This window comes from Anomaloglossus baeobatrachus, chromosome 4, assembly GCF_048569485.1.
Source record: "Anomaloglossus baeobatrachus isolate aAnoBae1 chromosome 4, aAnoBae1.hap1, whole genome shotgun sequence".
Classification (NCBI taxonomy): Eukaryota; Metazoa; Chordata; class Amphibia; order Anura; family Aromobatidae; genus Anomaloglossus; species Anomaloglossus baeobatrachus.
Genome location: NC_134356.1, coordinates 301,039,293 through 301,064,283, shown reverse-complemented (window position 1 = coordinate 301,064,283; position 24,991 = coordinate 301,039,293).

Here is a 24,991-nt window from a genome sequence, read left to right as displayed (position 1 = left end):
CTATTGGAAGTAGCAATCCTAAAAGTCACAAGTGGATTTTTGACAATCCTTTGCAATATGACTCAGGATATATAAGCCAGATCAGAATCCCAATTTGCAGACACGGTGTTTCGGGGTGCTTGCCCCTCGTCAGTGCAAAGTATGGGGGTGTCTGATCTGGCTCATGAGAAAGCTATGTGGGGACCACGGGGGAACACTATTCTCCTTAAGGAGACTTTGCAAGCCAGTCTGGCTGCCAGGTAAGGGGACTTATAGCTGCAATGCCCCTAAAATTCCACGGGGGAACACTATTCTCCTTAAGGAGACTTTGCAAGCCAGTCTGGCTGCCAGGTAAGGGGACTTATAGCTGCAATGCCCCTCTGGGAAATATTCAAATTGTCTCTCCAGTAAAGGAGACAAACTCTAGCACAGCGCCACCTATTGGAAGTAGCAATCCTAAAAGTCACAAGTGGATTTTTGACAATCCTTTGCAATATGACTCAGGATATATAAGCCAGATCAGAATCCCAATTTGCAGACACGGTGTTTCGGGGTGCTTGCCCCTCGTCAGTGCAAAGTATGGGGGTGTCTGATCTGGCTCATGAGAAAGCTATGTGGGGACCACGGGGGAACACTATTCTCCTTAAGGAGACTTTGCAAGCCAGTCTGGCTGCCAGGTAAGGGGACTTATAGCTGCAATGCCCCTAAAATTCCACGGGGGAACACTATTCTCCTTAAGGAGACTTTGCAAGCCAGTCTGGCTGCCAGGTAAGGGGACTTATAGCTGCAATGCCCCTCTGGGAAATATTCAAATTGTCTCTCCAGTAAAGGAGACAAACTCTAGCACAGCGCCACCTATTGGAAGTAGCAATCCTAAAAGTCACAAGTGGATTTTTGACAATCCTTTGCAATATGACTCAGGATATATAAGCCAGATCAGAATCCCAATTTGCAGACACGGTGTTTCGGGGTGCTTGCCCCTCGTCAGTGCAAAGTATGGGGGTGTCTGATCTGGCTCATGAGAAAGCTATGTGGGGACCACGGGGGAACACTATTCTCCTTAAGGAGACTTTGCAAGCCAGTCTGGCTGCCAGGTAAGGGGACTTATAGCTGCAATGCCCCTAAAATTCCACGGGGGAACACTATTCTCCTTAAGGAGACTTTGCAAGCCAGTCTGGCTGCCAGGTAAGGGGACTTATAGCTGCAATGCCCCTCTGGGAAATATTCAAATTGTCTCTCCAGTAAAGGAGACAAACTCTAGCACAGCGCCACCTATTGGAAGTAGCAATCCTAAAAGTCACAAGTGGATTTTTGACAATCCTTTGCAATATGACTCAGGATATATAAGCCAGATCAGAATCCCAATTTGCAGACACGGTGTTTCGGGGTGCTTGCCCCTCGTCAGTGCAAAGTATGGGGGTGTCTGATCTGGCTCATGAGAAAGCTATGTGGGGACCACGGGGGAACACTATTCTCCTTAAGGAGACTTTGCAAGCCAGTCTGGCTGCCAGGTAAGGGGACTTATAGCTGCAATGCCCCTAAAATTCCACGGGGGAACACTATTCTCCTTAAGGAGACTTTGCAAGCCAGTCTGGCTGCCAGGTAAGGGGACTTATAGCTGCAATGCCCCTCTGGGAAATATTCAAATTGTCTCTCCAGTAAAGGAGACAAACTCTAGCACAGCGCCACCTATTGGAAGTAGCAATCCTAAAAGTCACAAGTGGATTTTTGACAATCCTTTGCAATATGACTCAGGATATATAAGCCAGATCAGAATCCCAATTTGCAGACACGGTGTTTCGGGGTGCTTGCCCCTCGTCAGTGCAAAGTATGGGGGTGTCTGATCTGGCTCATGAGAAAGCTATGTGGGGACCACGGGGGAACACTATTCTCCTTAAGGAGACTTTGCAAGCCAGTCTGGCTGCCAGGTAAGGGGACTTATAGCTGCAATGCCCCTAAAATTCCACGGGGGAACACTATTCTCCTTAAGGAGACTTTGCAAGCCAGTCTGGCTGCCAGGTAAGGGGACTTATAGCTGCAATGCCCCTCTGGGAAATATTCAAATTGTCTCTCCAGTAAAGGAGACAAACTCTAGCACAGCGCCACCTATTGGAAGTAGCAATCCTAAAAGTCACAAGTGGATTTTTGACAATCCTTTGCAATATGACTCAGGATATATAAGCCAGATCAGAATCCCAATTTGCAGACACGGTGTTTCGGGGTGCTTGCCCCTCGTCAGTGCAAAGTATGGGGGTGTCTGATCTGGCTCATGAGAAAGCTATGTGGGGACCACGGGGGAACACTATTCTCCTTAAGGAGACTTTGCAAGCCAGTCTGGCTGCCAGGTAAGGGGACTTATAGCTGCAATGCCCCTAAAATTCCACGGGGGAACACTATTCTCCTTAAGGAGACTTTGCAAGCCAGTCTGGCTGCCAGGTAAGGGGACTTATAGCTGCAATGCCCCTCTGGGAAATATTCAAATTGTCTCTCCAGTAAAGGAGACAAACTCTAGCACAGCGCCACCTATTGGAAGTAGCAATCCTAAAAGTCACAAGTGGATTTTTGACAATCCTTTGCAATATGACTCAGGATATATAAGCCAGATCAGAATCCCAATTTGCAGACACGGTGTTTCGGGGTGCTTGCCCCTCGTCAGTGCAAAGTATGGGGGTGTCTGATCTGGCTCATGAGAAAGCTATGTGGGGACCACGGGGGAACACTATTCTCCTTAAGGAGACTTTGCAAGCCAGTCTGGCTGCCAGGTAAGGGGACTTATAGCTGCAATGCCCCTAAAATTCCACGGGGGAACACTATTCTCCTTAAGGAGACTTTGCAAGCCAGTCTGGCTGCCAGGTAAGGGGACTTATAGCTGCAATGCCCCTCTGGGAAATATTCAAATTGTCTCTCCAGTAAAGGAGACAAACTCTAGCACAGCGCCACCTATTGGAAGTAGCAATCCTAAAAGTCACAAGTGGATTTTTGACAATCCTTTGCAATATGACTCAGGATATATAAGCCAGATCAGAATCCCAATTTGCAGACACGGTGTTTCGGGGTGCTTGCCCCTCGTCAGTGCAAAGTATGGGGGTGTCTGATCTGGCTCATGAGAAAGCTATGTGGGGACCACGGGGGAACACTATTCTCCTTAAGGAGACTTTGCAAGCCAGTCTGGCTGCCAGGTAAGGGGACTTATAGCTGCAATGCCCCTAAAATTCCACGGGGGAACACTATTCTCCTTAAGGAGACTTTGCAAGCCAGTCTGGCTGCCAGGTAAGGGGACTTATAGCTGCAATGCCCCTCTGGGAAATATTCAAATTGTCTCTCCAGTAAAGGAGACAAACTCTAGCACAGCGCCACCTATTGGAAGTAGCAATCCTAAAAGTCACAAGTGGATTTTTGACAATCCTTTGCAATATGACTCAGGATATATAAGCCAGATCAGAATCCCAATTTGCAGACACGGTGTTTCGGGGTGCTTGCCCCTCGTCAGTGCAAAGTATGGGGGTGTCTGATCTGGCTCATGAGAAAGCTATGTGGGGACCACGGGGGAACACTATTCTCCTTAAGGAGACTTTGCAAGCCAGTCTGGCTGCCAGGTAAGGGGACTTATAGCTGCAATGCCCCTAAAATTCCACGGGGGAACACTATTCTCCTTAAGGAGACTTTGCAAGCCAGTCTGGCTGCCAGGTAAGGGGACTTATAGCTGCAATGCCCCTCTGGGAAATATTCAAATTGTCTCTCCAGTAAAGGAGACAAACTCTAGCACAGCGCCACCTATTGGAAGTAGCAATCCTAAAAGTCACAAGTGGATTTTTGACAATCCTTTGCAATATGACTCAGGATATATAAGCCAGATCAGAATCCCAATTTGCAGACACGGTGTTTCGGGGTGCTTGCCCCTCGTCAGTGCAAAGTATGGGGGTGTCTGATCTGGCTCATGAGAAAGCTATGTGGGGACCACGGGGGAACACTATTCTCCTTAAGGAGACTTTGCAAGCCAGTCTGGCTGCCAGGTAAGGGGACTTATAGCTGCAATGCCCCTAAAATTCCACGGGGGAACACTATTCTCCTTAAGGAGACTTTGCAAGCCAGTCTGGCTGCCAGGTAAGGGGACTTATAGCTGCAATGCCCCTCTGGGAAATATTCAAATTGTCTCTCCAGTAAAGGAGACAAACTCTAGCACAGCGCCACCTATTGGAAGTAGCAATCCTAAAAGTCACAAGTGGATTTTTGACAATCCTTTGCAATATGACTCAGGATATATAAGCCAGATCAGAATCCCAATTTGCAGACACGGTGTTTCGGGGTGCTTGCCCCTCGTCAGTGCAAAGTATGGGGGTGTCTGATCTGGCTCATGAGAAAGCTATGTGGGGACCACGGGGGAACACTATTCTCCTTAAGGAGACTTTGCAAGCCAGTCTGGCTGCCAGGTAAGGGGACTTATAGCTGCAATGCCCCTAAAATTCCACGGGGGAACACTATTCTCCTTAAGGAGACTTTGCAAGCCAGTCTGGCTGCCAGGTAAGGGGACTTATAGCTGCAATGCCCCTCTGGGAAATATTCAAATTGTCTCTCCAGTAAAGGAGACAAACTCTAGCACAGCGCCACCTATTGGAAGTAGCAATCCTAAAAGTCACAAGTGGATTTTTGACAATCCTTTGCAATATGACTCAGGATATATAAGCCAGATCAGAATCCCAATTTGCAGACACGGTGTTTCGGGGTGCTTGCCCCTCGTCAGTGCAAAGTATGGGGGTGTCTGATCTGGCTCATGAGAAAGCTATGTGGGGACCACGGGGGAACACTATTCTCCTTAAGGAGACTTTGCAAGCCAGTCTGGCTGCCAGGTAAGGGGACTTATAGCTGCAATGCCCCTAAAATTCCACGGGGGAACACTATTCTCCTTAAGGAGACTTTGCAAGCCAGTCTGGCTGCCAGGTAAGGGGACTTATAGCTGCAATGCCCCTCTGGGAAATATTCAAATTGTCTCTCCAGTAAAGGAGACAAACTCTAGCACAGCGCCACCTATTGGAAGTAGCAATCCTAAAAGTCACAAGTGGATTTTTGACAATCCTTTGCAATATGACTCAGGATATATAAGCCAGATCAGAATCCCAATTTGCAGACACGGTGTTTCGGGGTGCTTGCCCCTCGTCAGTGCAAAGTATGGGGGTGTCTGATCTGGCTCATGAGAAAGCTATGTGGGGACCACGGGGGAACACTATTCTCCTTAAGGAGACTTTGCAAGCCAGTCTGGCTGCCAGGTAAGGGGACTTATAGCTGCAATGCCCCTAAAATTCCACGGGGGAACACTATTCTCCTTAAGGAGACTTTGCAAGCCAGTCTGGCTGCCAGGTAAGGGGACTTATAGCTGCAATGCCCCTCTGGGAAATATTCAAATTGTCTCTCCAGTAAAGGAGACAAACTCTAGCACAGCGCCACCTATTGGAAGTAGCAATCCTAAAAGTCACAAGTGGATTTTTGACAATCCTTTGCAATATGACTCAGGATATATAAGCCAGATCAGAATCCCAATTTGCAGACACGGTGTTTCGGGGTGCTTGCCCCTCGTCAGTGCAAAGTATGGGGGTGTCTGATCTGGCTCATGAGAAAGCTATGTGGGGACCACGGGGGAACACTATTCTCCTTAAGGAGACTTTGCAAGCCAGTCTGGCTGCCAGGTAAGGGGACTTATAGCTGCAATGCCCCTAAAATTCCACGGGGGAACACTATTCTCCTTAAGGAGACTTTGCAAGCCAGTCTGGCTGCCAGGTAAGGGGACTTATAGCTGCAATGCCCCTCTGGGAAATATTCAAATTGTCTCTCCAGTAAAGGAGACAAACTCTAGCACAGCGCCACCTATTGGAAGTAGCAATCCTAAAAGTCACAAGTGGATTTTTGACAATCCTTTGCAATATGACTCAGGATATATAAGCCAGATCAGAATCCCAATTTGCAGACACGGTGTTTCGGGGTGCTTGCCCCTCGTCAGTGCAAAGTATGGGGGTGTCTGATCTGGCTCATGAGAAAGCTATGTGGGGACCACGGGGGAACACTATTCTCCTTAAGGAGACTTTGCAAGCCAGTCTGGCTGCCAGGTAAGGGGACTTATAGCTGCAATGCCCCTAAAATTCCACGGGGGAACACTATTCTCCTTAAGGAGACTTTGCAAGCCAGTCTGGCTGCCAGGTAAGGGGACTTATAGCTGCAATGCCCCTCTGGGAAATATTCAAATTGTCTCTCCAGTAAAGGAGACAAACTCTAGCACAGCGCCACCTATTGGAAGTAGCAATCCTAAAAGTCACAAGTGGATTTTTGACAATCCTTTGCAATATGACTCAGGATATATAAGCCAGATCAGAATCCCAATTTGCAGACACGGTGTTTCGGGGTGCTTGCCCCTCGTCAGTGCAAAGTATGGGGGTGTCTGATCTGGCTCATGAGAAAGCTATGTGGGGACCACGGGGGAACACTATTCTCCTTAAGGAGACTTTGCAAGCCAGTCTGGCTGCCAGGTAAGGGGACTTATAGCTGCAATGCCCCTAAAATTCCACGGGGGAACACTATTCTCCTTAAGGAGACTTTGCAAGCCAGTCTGGCTGCCAGGTAAGGGGACTTATAGCTGCAATGCCCCTCTGGGAAATATTCAAATTGTCTCTCCAGTAAAGGAGACAAACTCTAGCACAGCGCCACCTATTGGAAGTAGCAATCCTAAAAGTCACAAGTGGATTTTTGACAATCCTTTGCAATATGACTCAGGATATATAAGCCAGATCAGAATCCCAATTTGCAGACACGGTGTTTCGGGGTGCTTGCCCCTCGTCAGTGCAAAGTATGGGGGTGTCTGATCTGGCTCATGAGAAAGCTATGTGGGGACCACGGGGGAACACTATTCTCCTTAAGGAGACTTTGCAAGCCAGTCTGGCTGCCAGGTAAGGGGACTTATAGCTGCAATGCCCCTAAAATTCCACGGGGGAACACTATTCTCCTTAAGGAGACTTTGCAAGCCAGTCTGGCTGCCAGGTAAGGGGACTTATAGCTGCAATGCCCCTCTGGGAAATATTCAAATTGTCTCTCCAGTAAAGGAGACAAACTCTAGCACAGCGCCACCTATTGGAAGTAGCAATCCTAAAAGTCACAAGTGGATTTTTGACAATCCTTTGCAATATGACTCAGGATATATAAGCCAGATCAGAATCCCAATTTGCAGACACGGTGTTTCGGGGTGCTTGCCCCTCGTCAGTGCAAAGTATGGGGGTGTCTGATCTGGCTCATGAGAAAGCTATGTGGGGACCACGGGGGAACACTATTCTCCTTAAGGAGACTTTGCAAGCCAGTCTGGCTGCCAGGTAAGGGGACTTATAGCTGCAATGCCCCTAAAATTCCACGGGGGAACACTATTCTCCTTAAGGAGACTTTGCAAGCCAGTCTGGCTGCCAGGTAAGGGGACTTATAGCTGCAATGCAATGCAATGCAATGCAATGGAAGAGGGATTTGGTGAGAGCCAACCTGCCACGGACGGCCGTAGGCATCGGGCCTCCTCCCTCAGGTTTAAGGCGGATTTGTGCCTGTGGTTAAAGCTGTGGCCAAAACAACAAGCAACCCCCTTTTATATCAACATTGAATGGTGTTACGTGGATACCTTCAATAAAGTACAAAAGAAAGATATTCCATGTGTGGTCTCATTCATTGCGCGGTGGGGAGGGGGAACCGGTTGGTGGGTCTCGGCAGTCTGCAGGGCACTGCGGCCGATGCCGCTGCCCCTGACTGCTGAGCCCCTCGCTACGTCCCCCATGGTCACCTCTCCCTCCTTCCCATTGTGCAATGCCCCCCGCTGACCCCCCTTCGCTGCTGGGACCTCCTCCAGGGCATATAAACAGCTGCCGGAGTCCCTCCTTCCTCTTACCACATCTGCCCTCAGGGTGAGCATCGCCGATGGACCCCCTGGAAGCAGCGGTAAGAGAAAGGAGCGGACGGGAGGGAGCCGAATGGCTTGCCTCCCTTGTGGGCACCAGCTCCCTCCTGCCGGTTCCCAGCAGCGGTGGGCGCAGGTCTTCCAGACCCTCCCGTCCACCGCAGCGCCTAAGCCCCACAACAGACCCCAGGCGCAGGGCGGCCCGGTCCAGAAGGTCCGGTCCGCTCTCACCCCCGGCCACCTATCCCCTGCCCCACCGGTCATCGGGTTCACATATATCTCGCAGCGCTGCACCCCCGTCACCCAGGCATGCTGCCCCCCACCGAGCATCGCGTTCGTCCACGCCACGCAGCGATGCTCCCCCTCCCCTCAGGAATCCTGGCATCACGCTCGCCACCACAATGCAGAGCGCCTCCCCCCAGGCACTCTGCACCGCCCAGCATGACGCGCCCCTCATGTTGCTTACCGCTCCATGCTGAGGCTGCGTCACATCCGGTATCCATGGCAGCCGAGTCACTTCCTCTGACTCGGCAACCATGTGACTATACTGTACTTCCGGTTTTCGGCCCCCGGACCGGAAGTGATGTCATTAAAAGTAAAAGCGGCAAATTTAAAGGGAAATGCAGTCATAAACAAACATGCTTTATAACTGCATTTCCTGCCCAGCGTTCGCATTCTTTACAAAGCGAACGTGGTGGTCTGCAGCAGTCAAGCACATCCATACATCCCCCTAAAGGGACAAGTTTAAAAAAAAAATAAATAAATAAATAAATAAAATAAAAATAATAAAATAAAAATAAATAAATAAAATAATAAAACAAAAAAAAAAAAAAAAAAATATGTATACATATATACACATATTTGGTATCGCCACGTTCAGAAAAGCTTGATCTATCAAAATATAAAATCAATTAAAGAATAATAATGCTAATAATTTTATTCACTTGGGTAGCGCTGTCCACAGTGCTTTCTATGCATTGGCGACGCTGTCCCCATTGGAACTCACAATCTAGAGTCCCTAATCTGATTGTTAAATTTCGTAGCAGCAAAAAAAAAAAAAAAAAAAAAAAAACACAAAACACCCAAAATTACGCTTTTGGTCACCGCATGTTTTGCGTAACATCCAATAACAGGCGATCAAAAGTAGCATCTGCGCAAAATGGTACCATTAAAAAATGTAAACTCGAGACGCAAAATAAGCAGTCATTGCGCCATAGATCCCAAAATGAGAACGCTACGGGTTTCGGAAAATGGCGCAAAACGTACGCCACTTTTATTGGGCGATCTTGTTAACACCATCAGGAGTAGTTCTGGTTAACCCCGCGTTTGTACGACATCAGGATGTAACGCAGCAGCGTCCGACTTACACAGGGACGTGTTCTACTGCTGTGTATCACAGCTGGGAACTCACCTAACACCAGATACAGTTAAAAAAAAAAAAAAAAAATCCCTCCTTCAAACTTTGCTTTCGTCACAGAATGCTCCTTTGCAGCAATTCCAGCTTTGCAGACCTTTGGCATTCTAGCTGGTAATTTGCGGAGGTAATCTGGAGATATTTCCCCCCATGCTTCCCCCCTCCCACAAGTTGGATTGGCTTGATAAGAACTTTTTGCATACCATATGGTCAAGCTGCTCCCACAACAGCTCAATAGGGTTGAGATTTGGTGACTGGGCTGGCCACTCCATTACAGATAGCATACCAGCTGCCTGCTTCTTCCCTAAAAAGCTCATGCATAATTTGGAGGTGTGCTTTGGGTAATTGTCCTGTTGTAGGATGAAATTGGCTTCAATCAAGAGCTATACACAGGGTATGGCATGGCATTGTAAAATGGAATGATAGCCTTCCTTATTCAAAATGCTTTTTACATTGTACAAATCTCCCACTTTACTAGAACCAAAGCAACCCCAGACCATCACATTACCTCCACCATGCTTGACAGATGGCGTCAGGCATTCTTCCAGCATCTTTTCAGTAGTTCTGCATCTCACAAATGTTCTTCTGTGTGATCCAAACACTTCAAACTTCGATCCGTCTATTCATAACACTTTTTTCCAATCTTCCTCTGTCCAATTTCTGTGTTCTTTTGCCCATATTAATCTTTTCCTTTAATTAGCCAGTCTCAGATATGGCTTTTTCTTTGTCACTCTGCCCTGAAGGCCAGCATCTCGGATTCACCTCTTCACTGTAGACGTTGATACTGGCGTTTTGCGGGTACTATTTAAGGAACCTGCCAGTTGAGGAGCTGTGAGGCGTCAATTTCTCAAACTAGAGACTATAATGTACTTGTCTTGTTGTTCAGTTATGCAGTGGGGCCTCCCACTTCTCTTTCTACTCTGGTTAGAGCCTGTTTGTGTTGTCCTCTGAAGGGAGAAGTGTGACGACATGGACACCCAATGCCTCTCATGGGTTAAAGTTTCTTAACATTCAGCCAGACGTATTGTTCTTATGTGTGCTAAGTCATGTTTGCTTAGCTATTGTTTCTCCAGACTCTTCCAGTAATCATTGTATTGTAATTGTGTATTGCTAATGTGATTACCTTAGTAGCCATTATCTAGTCTGTGCATTCCAGACTACATGTATACCCTCAGTCTTTCTGTAGACATCATTTGGATGAACATTGTCCATGCAGCTTGAGATTCATCCAATGGGAGAGGCGATCTTGTCCAACCAATCGATGAGGACACAGTGTGCCCAGAGGGAGGGCTGTGGCTATACGAGAGGACTTCTTTAAGCCACCAGGTTGTTGATGGATGCTGATGGATCCAGTCTAAGCTCTTAGGAGCTGACTAGAAGATCAGGATACCTTATGGCTTCAATCTAGGGACTCAGGTTCCGGTTGGAGACCATATCCACAGTCTAGGGATTTCGACTCCGGCTGCCAGGATTGTATCATCATACCAAGGACTACTTAAGGAAGAAACCCAGGTTGGGACAATTTGGTCACCTGGCTACAGACTTTGCAGACCTCAGCTAGCTTCCTAAATCTGGCGCTATTCCTTTGTCGGTGGGTGCCCGCCGATAGCGAGGTGCTGCTGGATTGGAGTAAGTGGCCCTGGAAGCTTTGAGGAAAAGACATTCTAAATCCCTGGTGAGCCAGCGGAAGGGTGAGACTCTGTTGCCTGTTACATTTGTGTGTTTTGCTGGTTATGTGTTATGTGCCGTTAATATTTTGGGGATCCAATAAAGTCTAATTATTGTGGTTCCCTCACCCTGTGTTGTCTGAGTAGTGTTCCGCCCACGGTTAAGGAGGTCGTGCGTTCAGTTGGGATGAGCCCTGAGCCACGCTGTCTTTCTAAAAGTGGCTGGTTCAGTGGACAAGAGCACCCACTGAGCCCCGTGTCGCTACAAGTAGTACACACCATTAAAGGAAATCTTCAGTTTCCTGGCAATTTCTTGCATGGAATATCATTCATTTCTAAGAACAAGAATAGACTATCGAGTTTCACATGAAAGTTCTCTTTTTCTGGCCATTTAGAGAGTTTAATGGAATCAACAAATGTAATGCTTCAGATTCTCAACTAGCTCAAAGGAAGGTCAGTTTTATAGCTTCTCTAAGCAGCTAAACTGTTTTCAGCTGTGCTAACATACTTGCACAAGGGTTTTCAAGAGATTTATAAACATCCATTAGCCTTCTAACACAGTTAATAAACACAATGTAACATTAGAACACAGGAGTGGTGGTTGTTGGAAATGGGCCTCAATACACCTATGTAGATATGGCATTCAAAACCAGAAGTTTGCAGATAGAATAGTCATTTACCACATTAACAATGTATAGAGTGAATTTCTGTTTAATCTAATGTTAGCTTCATTGAAAAAAATATGCTTTTCTTTTAAAAATAAGGAAATATCTAAGTGACCCTAAACTTTTGAACTGTAGTGTACATGAGGAGATCATGTGTAGGGATGAACAAACATTTGAGCAGCAATTGTCACAAGAAGACACCGGTGGGAAATGGCAATTAGTTTCTCAAGAGGTAGATGACACAGTTCCATCAAGTAATGTTGATAAGTCAACAAGTACCATTATGTGGAAGTGTAAGACGAGGTGATGGACGATGAAGTACTAACCCAACCTGGGAAGGTGCCATGCAACTCTACATTGAATGAAACTAGGAGCAGTATTAATAGGTAATATAGTAGATGCAGGCCTGAAAAGGACTTTTTGTTTTATGTTGCAGCAGCAAGGACTGTATGGCAATTAACACTGCCTAAATGTCTCTAATAAACTAACCCTTTGCCAGCAGCTAGCCCTACACTAATTGCAGCTAAGAGGGGTATTCTGATAAGAGAATAGATTTTTTTTAAGTTGCAGCAACAAGGATTGTAAAGCAATAGTCCCTGCCTAGATGTCTCAAATACTCTATTCCTTCTCCAGAAGCTATCTCTAGACTAACTAAGTATTGAGCAGTGATGAACATGCTTGCTCATCACTAGTAAATACTTTTTTTTCTACATTGGATCTTCTTACATAGTCACTGGAAATAAATAGACTAAAAAAAACCTCCATAGAGATTAGTAAATATCCTTTTTAGTGTAGGGGTTAGGGATGTAAGTATTGGTGGTGCAAGGGGTTACAGTCAGATGCCAGAGTTTGGGGTTGCTCAATAATTAAAGACCTGTGATTGTTGGGGGCTCTCTTATTAAGCATTAAGTTACACTACTTACTGGCAGTGAGATAATAGCTGTATATTTTCTTATATTCCTGGAATTCAAATAAAAATAAGGCCCCTTCCTTTTCCTTCAGTGAAAGGGCATATACAGTACAGACCAAACGTTTGGACACACCTTCTCATTCAAAGAGATTTCTTTATTTTCATGACTCTGAAAATTGTAGATTCAAGTTAAGGCATCAAAACTATGAATTAACACATGTGTAATGAAATACTTAACAAAAAATTGTGAAACTGAAAATATGTCTTATATTCTAGGTTCTTCAAAGTAGTCACCTTTTGCTTTGATTACTGCTTTGCACACTCTTGGCATTATCTTGATGAGCTTCAAGAGGTAGTCACCAGAAATGGTTTTCACTTCACAGGTGTGCCCTGTCAGGTTTAATAAGTGGGATTATTTGCCTTATAAATGGGTTTGGGACCATCAGTTGTGTTGTGCAGAGGTCTGGTGGATAAACAGCTGATAGTCCTACTGAATAGACTGTTAGAATTTGTATTATGGCAAGAATAAAGCAGCTAAGTAAAGAAAAACGAGTGGCCATCAACTACTTTAAGAAATGAAGGTCAGTCAATCTGAAAAATTGGGAAAACTTTGAAAGTGTCCCTAAGTGCAGTGGCAAAAACCATCAAATGCTACAAAGAAACTGGCTCACATGAGGACCGCCCCAGGAAAGGAAGACCAAGAGTCACCTCTGCTGCGGAGGATAAGTTTATCCGAATCACCAGCCTCAGAAATCGCAGGTTAACAGCAGCTCAGATTAGAGACCAGATCAATGCCATACAGAGTTCTAGCAGCAGACACATCTCTAGAACAACTGTTAGGGCGGCTTTGCACGTTGCGATATTGCACGTGCGATGTCGATGGGGTCAAAGTGGCGCACATCCGGCGTCGCAGTCGATATCGAAACGTGTAAAACCTTATTGATACGATGAATGAGTGCAAAAGCGTCGTTATCGTATCATCGCTGCAGCCTCCGACATTTCCATAATGCCGGTGCAGCGACAGGTACCATGTTGTTCCTCGCTCCTGCGGCAGCACACATCGCTGTGTATGAAGCCGCAGAAGCGAGGAACTTCACCTTACCTGCCGCCGGCTGCAATGAGAAGGACGGAGGTGGGCGGAATGTTTACATCCTGCTCATCTCCGCCCCTCCGCTTCAATTGGCCGCCTGCCGTGTGACGTCACTGTGACGCCGCACGACCCGCCCCCTAAGGAAGGAGGCGGGTCGCCGGCCAGAGGGACGTCGCACGGCAGGTATGTGCGTGTAAAGCTGCCGTAGCGATAATAATTGCTACGGCAGCTTTCACTAGATATCGCACGTGCGACGGGGGCGGGACTATCGCTGCAGCATCGGTAACACATTGTTACCGATGTCGCAACGTGCAAAGCCCGCCTTAAGAGAAGACTTTGTGCAGCAGGCCTCCATAGTAAAATAGCTGCTAGGAAACCACTGCTAAGGACAGGCAACAAGCAAAAGAGACTTGTTTGGGCTAAAGAACACAAGGAATGGACATTAGACCAGTGGAAATCTGTGCTTTGGTCTGATGAGTCCAAATTTGAGATCTTTGGATCCAACCACTGTGTCTTTGTGCGGCGCACAAGAGGTGAACGGATGGACTCTACATGCCTTGTTCCCCCCGTGAAGCATGGAGGAGGAGGTGTGATGGTGTGGGGGTGCTTTGCTGGTGACACTGTTGGGGATTTATTCAAAATTGAAGGCATACTGAACCAGCATCTTGGAGCGGCATGCTATTCCTTCCGGTTTGCGTTTAGATGGACCATCATTTATTTTTTAACAGGACAATGACCCCAAACACACCTCCAGGCTGTGTAAGGGTTATTTCACTAAAAAGGAGAGTGATGGGGTACTACGCTAGATGACCTGGCCTCCACAGTCACCAGACCTGAACCCAATCGAGATGGTTTGGGGTGAGCTGGACCGCAGAATGAAGGCAAAAGGGCCAACAAATGCTAAGCATCTCTGGGAACTCCTTCAAGACTGATGGAAGACCATTTCCGGTGACTACCTCTTGAAGCTCATCAAGAGAATGCCAAGAGTGTGCAAAGCAGTAATCAAAGCAAAAGGTGGCTACTTTGAAGAACCTAGAATATAAGACATATTTTCAGTTCATTCCACATGTGTTAATTCATAGTTTTGGTGCTTGTAATGTGAATCTACAAATTTCAGAGTCATGAAAATAAAGAAAATTCTTTGAATGAGTAGGTGTGTCCAAACGTTTGGTCTGTACTGTATATTAGCTGATTAGTAAGAGGGGTGATACCAAGAAGAGCAGATTCTGTATTGCCACATTCTGAGGTAACTGCAGACTTTGGAATAATAAAAAACTATGGTATTATTCTGTTGATTGTATACTGCACATCAGTAAGATTAGCAGAAGGACATTCATGCATTAATTTCACAATTATTAATGGCAGACTGGGACAAAAATGCCTGCTCTGGATAATTTTCAACAATGTATGTATTTTTTTCCCTAATTGAGGCGGGGGTTAGGTTATTCTTATTGTATTCAAGTGACCATAAGGATACATTTTACAAGCCTAAAGGTTAAGCTTAAGACAAGAAACTTAAACAAGATTGAAGTTAAAAAATATGTTTTCTTAATGCATATTCCCCCAAAATAAATATTTCTTTTCCCTTTTGCATGATGGTCTCTAAGGCTGAGGTGTGGATTGAAGTAATATGTAACCGCCAAGTATGACTTTGACTGCTGCAAGGTATTTTTCTTCTGCGATTACTCAAGGTAACAATCAATCGTGCCACATGTCAGATCAACAAATTTTAACCCCTTCATGACCTTTGACGGAAAGATCCGTCATGGTGCCCTGGTACTTAAAGACCCATGACGGATTTATCCGTCATGGCGAAATCGTGGCGGCACCGGAGCCCCGGTGACTGCGATCGGTTCACACAAACTGCAGATTCGGGGAGGAGGGGACCTGTGCCTGACCTTAAGAGGGGTGGTTCCTCCTCCCCGGACCTACGGAGGCTGTGATTAGCTGATGAACGCCACTCAGCTGATCACAGCCACTGTAATGTTTCAACCATTGAAAGTGGTTGAAACATTGAAATCCAGCCCTGATCAGTGCAGCTGTAGCACTGACTATTGGCTGGAGCTGGGTGACCTAAGCTGGATCACCCTTCCCCAGCTCCAGCAGCTCTGATTGGAGAGACCGGCGTTGTGACCGATCTCTCCAATCACCGTGGACCTGTTGTCGGTGACCACCCTCCTCAGCTTCACTTGTCGGTCCTGAGCACGCCAGTACAGTGAGTGTATACAGTGCAAAGGCAGGGCGACAAGCTCCGGTCCCATGCTGTTATGTGACCGGAGCATGGGACCCGGCAGTTGCCGTGCTGCCATTGTACTGTATCAAACCGGTGAAAAGCCTCCCGATCTGCTGCTGCCCTCCTGCATCTGCCACCGCTCCCCCCGATCTGCTGCCCGCTCCCCCACCTCTCACCCCCGTGATCGGCTGCTTGCCCTCTCCCCCTCGTGATCGGCTGCCACCCCCTCCCCCTCATGATCGGCTGCCTTCCCCCTCCCCTCCGTGATGTGCTGCCCGCCCCCTCCCCTCTGTGATGTGCTGCCCGCCCCCTCCCCCTCACCTCCGTGATGTGCTGCCTGCTCCCCCCCACCTCTCACCCACGTGATCGGCTGCCCACCCCCTCCCCCTCACCCCTGTGATCGGCTGCCCACCCCCTTCCCCCTCACCCCTGTGATCGGCTGCCCGCCCTCTCCCCCCTTACCCCCTGTGATCAGCTGCCCGCCCACTCCCCCTCACCCCCGTGATGTGTGCTACCTCACCTGTCACCCCCGTGATGTGTGCTTCCTCACCTGTCACCCCCGTGATGTGTGCTCCCTCACCTGTCATCCCCGTGATGTGTGCTCCCTCACCTGTCACCCCCATGATGTGTGCTCCCTCACCTGTCACCCCCGTGATGTGTGCTCCCTCACCTGTCACCCCCGTGATGTGTTCCCTCACCTGTCACCCCCGTGATGTGTGCTCTCTCACCTGTCACCCCCATGATGTGTGCTCCCTCACCTGTCACCCCCGTGATGTGTGCTCCCTCACCTGTCACCCCTTTGATGTGTGCTACCTCACCTGTCACCCCCGTGATGTGTGCTCCCTCACCTGTCACCCCGCGATCTGTGCTCCCTCGCCTGTCACCCCCGTGATCTGTGCTCCCTCACCTGTCACCCCTGTGATCTGTGCTCCCTCACCTGTCACCCCCGTTATCTGCTGTCCGCTCTCCCCCACCTCTCACCCCTGTGATCTGTGCTCCGCTCACCTGTCACCCCCATGATCTGCGCTCCCTCTCCCACCTCTCACCCTCCCCGATCTGCTGCCTCCTTCATCTCCTGTGATCCTGCTGCCTAGATCCATCTTGTAAGGTAACTATCCCCAATCTCACCTCCCACTCCCACTCCTCTTCCCCCCGTCCCCCCATCCTCCGCCGCTCTTGCATCCACTGCGCCCTCTCCCATCCGCCACCGCCCTATCCCAGCCGCCATCTCACATTTACAGATGCTCCCTTTATATGCCGCTGACCCCCCCACCTGCTGTCCCCCCATCTGCCGCTGTTCTGATCCATCCTGTAAGTATCATTCATGGCTCTTTTCTAACTATCCCCAATCGCATCGCCCATTCCCTCCCCCCCTCCTCCCCACCAGCTACGTGATTGGCTGATCAGGTACGTAATTGTTGCTCGAGTTTTTGCTTTTTTTGTGCACCCCAAGTGAAAAAAAAAAAAAAAAAAGACAAAACTTGAACAATTAGGTACCTGATCAGCAATCGTTCTGCAGTCGTACTCGACAGGACTTATTTTTTCCATCCCACCTAGTCCCCCCCCTTTTTGCAGAACATCTGTGCTTGTGCTCTGATTTTTTTTTTTGCCATGGGGGTCTAGTTTCCAAAATGGGGTCACATGTGGGGGAGCTCCACTGTTTCAGCACCTCAGGGGGTCTCCAAACACAACATGGAATACGCTAATTATTCTAGACAATTTTGTGTTGGAAAAGTCAAATGACGCTTCTTAAATTCCGAGACCTGTTGTGCGCCCAAACATTTGAATTCCCCCACTTTTGATGCATCTGTGCACTCAGGAGAAATTGCACCATACATTTTATGGTGCATTTTTCCTGATACCCTTGTGAAAAAAAAGCTACCTGGTTGAAGTAACAATTTTGTGGTAAAAAAAAAAAAAATATTTTCACGGCTCAACTTTATTAACTTTTGTGACGCCCCCAGAGGTTCAAAGTGCTCAATAAACTTCTAGATAAATTCCATGAGAGGTCTAGTTTCCAAAATTGGGTTACATGTGGAGGAGCTCCACTGTTTCGGCACCTCAGGGGCTCTCCAAACGCAACATGGTGCAGCTAACGAATCCAGCTAATTTTCTGTTCAAAAAGTCAATTGACGGTCCTTCCCTTCCGAGTCCTGCCGTGCGCCCAAACAGTGGTTTTTCGCCACATATGAGGTATCTGTGTGCTCAGAAGAAATTGCCCAACATATTTTGGGGGTTCATTTAATCCTGCTACCCTTGTGAATATGAAATATTTGAGGCTAAATTAACATTTTTGTTGCAAAAAGTAAAATGTTCATTTTTTCCTTCCACATTGCTTTAGTTAATATGAAGCACCTGAAGGGTTAACAAGCTTCTTGAATGTGGTTTTGAGTATCCTGAGGGGTGCCATTTTTGGAATGGTGTCACTTTTGGGTGTTTTAAGTCATGTAGACCTTTCAAAATCACTTCAAATGTGATCTGGTCCCTAAAAAAAGTGGCTTTGTAAATTTTGTTGTAAAAATGAGAAATTGCTCATAAACTTTGAACCCCTATAACTTCCTTAATTTTTTTTTTCCCAAAATTGTTCTGATGTAGACATGTGGCAAATGTTATTTATTAATTATTTTGTGTCATATGTCTCGTTGGTTTTAGAGCATAAAAATTAAAAGTTTGAAAATTACAAAATGTTTAAAATGTTCACGAAATTTTAATTTTTTTTCACAAAGAAACGCAAAAAATATCGGCCTAAATTTACCCCTAACATGAAGCCCAATATGTCACGAAAAAACAATCTCAGAATCATCGGGATCCGTTCAAGCGTTCTAGAGTTATAACCTCATAAAGTGACACAGGTCAAAATTGCAAAAAGTGGCCTGGTCTTTAGGGTCAAAATAAGCTGTGGGCTGAAGGGGTTAAGGAAAACATATTCTGAATTTTCTATAATTTGAATTTGTTGGGGGTAAAGTCACCTTCTGATTGCAGAAATAAATGGGGCTCTGAATTATAGCCTTGGTGACTTCCCATATATATATATATATATATATATATATATTTGTATTAAATGTTAGATCATGAAATGCTCATCTTGAGAAAAATATATATTATTTCTCTACATTATTAGCCATAAAGAATAGTGTATATATGGTTGTATATTTTATCTCAATCTGCCATTAATAGTTGTGAAATAACCTCAATGGGAATTTATACAATGATTGGAGATATGACATTGCCAAGGGCACAAACAGAAAGGATAGCAAATAATAACAAATTTGAGCCTTTGTCCAAAATGAATTTCTATATTTTATCGGCCATGACAGATCTAATTTTCCATTTTATGGCTGAAGACCCATGAATTGTACTTGTTCCTTTGCTTGTGCTTTACAGGCTGAGTATATTTTTGCTACTGTCTTGTCTAAAAAATATCACTTCGACAAATTTTACCTAAGGGAATGTGAAGTGTAATCCTTCATTTTTAATTAGATTCTGTAATGGTGATTAATTGAATAAATTAAAATGGGTAAAAAAAAAATCACTATTTTAATAATATGCTAAAATAACCATAACCATGATTGATTTGTAAGAATAGAATGTTCATAAAAAAAAGATATTTTTATAGTCTAAAATGTGTATCATACAATATTTTGTGAAAAAATCCAACAAAATTTTAATTGGAATCTATGATAAAATAAAGCATGTATGATCTGCACAGTGTCCTTTTTCAAGTGCTGACCCTCCCAAATTTTGCTAGATAATTTTTTCACGGATGCTGTTGAACTTTCCTCTTTTATTATTCATCAATTTGGTTTTATGGATCTAAATCCCTTGGCCATATGTCCAGGCATAATTTTGTCTATCTACTGTTGGAGCTATCCTAAGATTTTTTTTTATAGATATAAATGTTATATACTACGAACTGTTTCACCAAGGTCCATGATTTCTGACACCATCACCTGTAATTATGATTAGTACATCTTTACTTACTTACTTTATTTCTTTAATGGTGTCTAATCCTATACATCTGTTAGGGCCAGGTGGACGGGCAGACCCAGGAGGTGGATCCACTGGGCCGAACACCTTACTGAGGGCAAGGGGTCCGGTAGCCGGAGCACTACAGGTAGCAGGACAGTCCGTTCAAAAGAGTGGAGTGGAGAAGTCCCTGGGACCACGGAGTCACTGATGGTAGTCCGGGTGACGGAGCTCAGGTTCGGAGGCCGAGATGTTGTCAGGCAGAGTCCGGAACCGATGGAGCGAGAGGACGGATCACCACAGGGATCAGAGATGGTACGGACTGACGGGATGGCAGACAGTCAGCGTTCGGGGTTCGGGAATCGTCAGGACCGGATGGCGAGGCAGGAGCGGCTCTAGAAGAGAGATAGGTAAGTATACCAGCAGACGCAAGGAGACCTGACTCCTAGCTTAGGAAACACGAAGAACAGGCCCCGCTCACTTGGACATTAAACCCCTTTATACCCTGTACCTGTGTGTTCAATATCCTGTCAGTGGATGCTGGCCCTTTAAGAGAGGGTCAATGACCGCGCACGCGCCCTAATGCGCATGCGCGAGGCCCGGGTGCCAGAAGCCAGGGCAGGGAGTGGTGAATAGGAAGCAGGGGAGCCGGCCTGGAGCAGAGCTGCCGACGGGCGCCGGGAGCGGGGACCGGGCCGCCTGGGGACCGCAGGTGATGGGGGCTGGAGGCTGTGGAGCGGGGGACGCCTAACAGAGGAGCCGGGGAGCGAAGCAGGGAAGCCGGGGAGCCTGGCAGGTGAGCCGGGGAGCGAGGCAGGGGAGCCGGGAAGCAGGGCAGGGGACCCGGGGAGCGTGACAACATCTCACTGAAAAGTTGACTATACCATCAACGGAAACACGTCTGGATTGTTAGAGAATGAAAAATAATAACTCTGGCACACTTTTTGAAGATGCAAAAAAGAATGGTGTCTATTTTAATTTTTGGAATTCAGTATACAAATAAGATGAACAAAAATAAACCGACGTTTTGGCTTGAACAAAGCCTTTTTCAAGGTTTTTGTTCTCATGCAGATATACAGAACGGCCTAATAAACAAGGACTGTCTCTAATGCCGCACCAGTAACGTCAGTATGGTATGATGAACTCTGTGGTTGGTAGAATTATAGGGGACTTTATAGGTACGGTGGTAGATTAGGGAATCCTGTTCTGGACGGGTGCGGAGGTTCGTCGCCTACATAGCAATACCTTACCAACTATTTAATTAACTAATATGAATAACACTGTTACATCTGTCTACCATCTATACCTTATTGCCTTATAGACGTATTTTCATGCAACATTACATAACAACAATATGGTCAACATCTCCGAGGGAAGGAGTTTGACCACCCCCTTACAACTGCATGAAAAGATAGCTGTCAATCATTAGTAGAACCGCCCACTGGACTCATATGCATAGACCCCAGTGATTTAAATTAATAAAATGCAAATTATACTGTCATACATTATATGTTAAATGATACACACCAGTTATCATCTTCTTTTTGATCAAGGCTCTGAAAGAGCTCTGAAACGTTGGCCTTTACTATATACATAGATACCAAAATTCCATTGCTAATAAACAAGTATTTTCAAATGTACAATACAGTTCAAAAATGTAGGGTCACTTAGAAATTTCCTTATTTTTGAAAGAAAAGCACATTTTTTTGCAATGAAGCTAACATTAACCTCTTCAGCCCCCGGGCGCTTTCCGTTTTTTTTTTTGCTCCCCTTCTTCTGAGAGCCGTAACCTTTTTATTTTTCCGTCAATCTTGCCATATGAGGGCTTGTTTTTTGCAGGACAAGTTGTACTTTTAAATGAAACCATAAGTTTTACCATATAGTGTACTGGAAAATTGCAAAAGAAGTGTGATCACGCAATAGTTTTTGGGATATTTTATTCACCATGTTCACTATATGGTAAAACTGATGAATCATTGTGATGGTTGAGGTCGGTGCGAGTTTGTAGACATCAAACATGTATAGGTCTACTAGTATCTAAGGGGTTAAAATAACTCACAAGCTTGTCCAATAATAGTGGCTTACGTTTTGCACCATTTTCCGGAACCCGTAGTGTTCCAATTTTTTTTGGGATCTATGGCTCAGTGATGGCTTATTTTTTGCATCTCGAGCTGACGTTTTTAACGGTACTATTTTTGCGCAGGTGCTATGTTTTGATCGCCTGTTATTGCATTTTGCGTAAAACTTGCGGCGACCAAAAAACGTTTGGCGTTTGAAATTTTTTGCTGCTACGCCATTTAGCAATCAGATTAATTGATTTTATATTTTGATAGATCGGGCATTTCTGAACGCGACGATACCAAATATGTGTTTATTTTTTATTTTTGTAATCCTTTCATTTTCAATGGGGTGCAAGGGGGGTGATTTGAACTTTTAGGTTTTTTTTATTTTTTAAAACATATTTTTAACTTTTTTTTTTTTACTAGTCCTCCTAGGGGGCTATATAGATCAATAATTCGATTGCTCTGCCCTATCTGCTGATCACAGCTATACAGCTGTAAACAGCAGATATGCTCTCTTTCTGCTTCACTCGGCTCTGGGCCGAGTAAAAGTGAAACTGACTCTTGTTACTTACAGGCGTCATCACCTGACCCTGTGCTACCATGGCAACCACCGAAAGTCACGTGATGACGCACGTGACTTCCAGTGGGGGCGGCGGTAAGTGAAAGTAATGGCCGCGCGCATATACATCTTGCTGCCAGACTTTGGCAGCGAGATGTAATGGGTTAAAAGTTGCAGATGGAAGCAATTCCACTTGTAACTTGCAGGCACACATGTCAGCTGTTAGAAACAGCTGATATGTGCGCGGATCGCCGCAACCTGCTCACGGCAGGGGGCAGGGATTATCCTCACACGATCCATTACGGATAGATCCGTCATGGGTTGTGAAGGGGTTAAATTAAACAGAAATATACTCTATACATTTTTAATGTGGTAAATGACTATTCTAGCTTCAAATGTCTGGTTTTGAATGCAACATCTACATAGGTGTTTAGAGGCCCATTTCCAACAACCACCACTCCAGTGTTCTAATGGCACATTGAGTTTGCTAATTGTATTAGAAGGCTAATGGATGTTTAGAAATCCATTGAAAACCCTTGTGCAAGTATGTTAGCACAGCTGAAAACAGTTTTGCTGATTAGAGGAGCTATAAAACTGACCTTCCTTTCAGCTACTTGAGAATCTGGAGCATTACATTTGTTGGATACATTAAACTATCAAAATGGCCAGAAAAAGAAAACTGTCATGTGAAACTCGACTGTCTATTCTTGTTCTTACAAATGAAGCATATTCCATGTGAGAAATAGCCAAGAAATTGCTAAGAAAGATGTCCTACAATGGTGTGTACTACTCCCTTCAGAGGAGAGCACAAACAGGCTCTAACCAGAGTAGAAAGAGAAGTGGGAGGTCCCGGTGCACAACTGAGCCACAAGACAAGTTGTAATACTATTGTATGTACTGAGGATTTTGATTGCGTTAGGGCAATGACAACCAGAGACAAGTTCTTGGTGCAAGATGTTTATAATATGCAACCAGCAATATGTACATAAACAGAACAAAAACACAGTAGAACATACACACAGGAAATACCTTCCAGGGTCGGAGCGAAAGGGAATTCCCGGGACCGCGCATCGGACTCCCCCAGGGAGACCACCAAGAGCGAACCCCTATACAGGGACTGTCTGGCAATCACCCCAGAAGGCCTAAATGCGCAGCAGCCGAGACACAAAAGGGCAATAGGTAAGTCCAAAAATGTCCGTACGGTATGAGTCCAGAGCGGTTAAGAAACGGAAGGAACCGGGCAGAAGTACCGACCAAAGACAGCAAACGGAGTCCGGGCACAGCTAGATGAGACCAGATGAAGTCCAGAGTCGGTGTCGGTTGTTTTTCAAGGGGATCCAGATAACAATCAGGCACCAAGAGCAGCAGGGCAGGAGCACACAGGAAACAGTATACTCAGGCACTGGACTAAGCTTTAGGGGCGGCTTTTAAGCAGATGGACAGGAAGTAGGGCAACAGAACAGAAAACTCCATGTTAACAAAGGGCAAGCTCTTTCAAATGAAAACTGGAAAACCCGGAACTCTGACAGTACTCCCCCCCCAAGAAACGGCCTCAGGACGGATCAGGGCCCGGCTTGTCCGGGTACCGCCGATGAAACTGAGCAACCTTCCGGGGCGCTCGAATGTTACCCACAGGTTCCCAGGAATCGTCCTCGGGGGAGTACCCCTGCCAACGTACCAGATACTGAAGCCGATGCCGATGGACCCGGGAGTTAATAATGTCCTCAACCACGAACTGCTCCTCGCCGTCAACCATCACAGGCGGAGGAGGAGGCACGATACGACCATGAAACGTATTAGGGGAAACAGGTTTGAGTAGAGAAACATGAAAGACCGGGTGTACCTTTAAATGGTGTGGCAACCTCAGCCGACAGGCCACAGGGCTCATGATTCCGGTGATCTTAAACGGACCGATGAATTTCTGCCCCAGCTTCTGCGAAGGAACACCCAATCTCAGGTTTTTGGTGGATAACCACACCGAGTCCCCTACCTTATACATGGGTGCCTGTTTCCGGTGAGTGTCTGCCGACTTCTTGTAACGCTCCTGAGCCAAAGCCATAGTGTCCTTTAAAACCTCCAGATTCTGTCGTAGCTCCGTCAATCTGTCCTCCACCGCTGGCACCGAAACCGCCACCGGTGACCTAGGCAAAACATTCAGATGGTAACCCAAGTTAGCAAAAAAGGGCGTTACCTTAGTGGAGCTGCTCTGAGTGTTGTTATACGAGAACTCCGCCAAAGGAAGCAGCTTCAACCAATCGTCCTGCAGATGGATGACATAACATCGTAGGTATTGCTCCAGGGTTTGATTAGTCCGTTCGGTTTGCCCATTTATCTGAGGATGGTATGCAGAAGACAAACAGACATTAATCTGGAGTGCCGAACAAAACCCCTTCCAGAACTTAGACGTGAACTGCACGCCCCGGTCAGAGATGATCTCATCTGGTACCCCATGCAATCGGAATATATTCTGGATAACCAAATCCACTGTCTCTGCGGCTGAGGGAAGACCGATACACGGAATAAAGTGAGC